The following is a 1,465-nucleotide window of genomic DNA, read 5'->3' on the forward strand; positions in this document are numbered from 1 at the left end:
GGCATTTCGCTGTGTTGTTTTCGTATTTGGAAGTAAATACGTGTGTAAACGTTGAGTTTACGGTGTTGTATGATAATTGCTTAATTGCTGATGAATAATTTAGCAGTTGTTGAAGATCTTTCCTGTACATAGTGTAAATAAATTTCCTGTGTTTTTATCGAGAACTGTGTCTTCATTTCAAGAAAGTGGAAGTCGCACCGAATCCGTTACAATTGGCGCCCAACGTGGGGCTCGAACCCACGACCCCGAGATTAAGAGTCTCGTGCTCTACCGACTGAGCTAGCCGGGCAGGACGTTTCCATCTTCAGTCCTGCAACAAAAAGATACTGGGCTTTATGGAACTCACTCCATTTACGGAACGGCGTGCTACACCGGAAATGGGAATCTGACGACGGCAAGACATCTAGGTGGCAGTTACTACTTCCTCGATCCAGGATTTCAGATGTTCTGAAAGAAATACATAGTAGTGCGACTGGAGGACATTTTGGTGTCTTGAAAACTCTCAATAAAGTTCGGGAGCGCTTCTTCTGGAGCAAGGCGAAGGATGACGTGGAGAAGTGGTGCCATTCTTGTGACGCCTGTGCTGCTCGTAAAGGACCGAAGAAGAGAAGCAGAGGGAAGCTACATCTGTACAACGTTGGAGCTCCTTTCGAACGAATTGGGATCGACATCCTGGGTCCTCTACCAATAACTGCTGATGGGAACAAATACATTCTTGTTTCCATCGACTACTTCACCAAATGGCCGGAAGCATATCCCATTCCAGATCAAGAGGCTACTACCGTAGCAGAGACTCTAGTCCAACATTGGATCTCGAGATACGGAACACCTTTGCAGATTCATTCCGATCAAGGGAGGAATTTCATCTCTGCTGTGTTTAAGGGCCTATGTCAAATTTTCGGAATTGAGAAAACTAGGACAACACCACTACACCCACAATCGGACGGCATGGTGGAGAGATTTAACCGCACAGTCCTAAATAATCTCTCGCTTATGGTATCCAGAAATCAACAGGATTGGGACAAGAAGCTACCTTTGTTCCTGCTGGCCTACCGCAGTGCTGTCCACGAGACTACCGGATATGCCCCATCTCAGATGCTCTTCGGACGAGAGCTTCGGCTACCTTGTGATCTCGTCTTCGGTCGTCCTCCGGATGCGCCTTCATCGCCTGAGGAGTACATCCAGGATCTCCAGGCCCGGTTGGAAGACGTTCATAACTTCGCACGAGAGCGAATCAACATCGCGGCGGAGAAGATGAAGACCCGATATGACACAAGGTCTACTGGACATAAATTCAACGAAGGCGACAAGGTTTGGTTATGGAATCCCATCCGACGGAAAGGTCTGTCACCCAAATTGCAGTCGCATTGGGATGGACCCTACAAAGTCCTTAACCGACTAAATGACGTCGTAGTGAGGATCCAAAAATCACCTAATGCAAAACCTAGGGTTGTACATTATGATC

At 47.2% G+C, this 1,465-nt stretch overlaps 1 non-coding gene across 1 annotated transcript; it reads right to left on the bottom strand.

Annotated features, from left to right (window-relative positions):
* Window positions 1–216: 216 nt before the first annotated feature.
* On the bottom strand, window positions 217–289 carry Trnak-cuu (transfer RNA lysine (anticodon CUU)). The gene has a single exon. It is a non-coding gene; the product is annotated as a tRNA-Lys (tRNA).
* Between the last annotated feature and the right edge of the window lie 1,176 nt (window positions 290–1,465).

The sequence above is a fragment of the Uloborus diversus genome, chromosome 1, assembly GCF_026930045.1.
Source record: "Uloborus diversus isolate 005 chromosome 1, Udiv.v.3.1, whole genome shotgun sequence".
Classification (NCBI taxonomy): Eukaryota; Metazoa; Arthropoda; class Arachnida; order Araneae; family Uloboridae; genus Uloborus; species Uloborus diversus.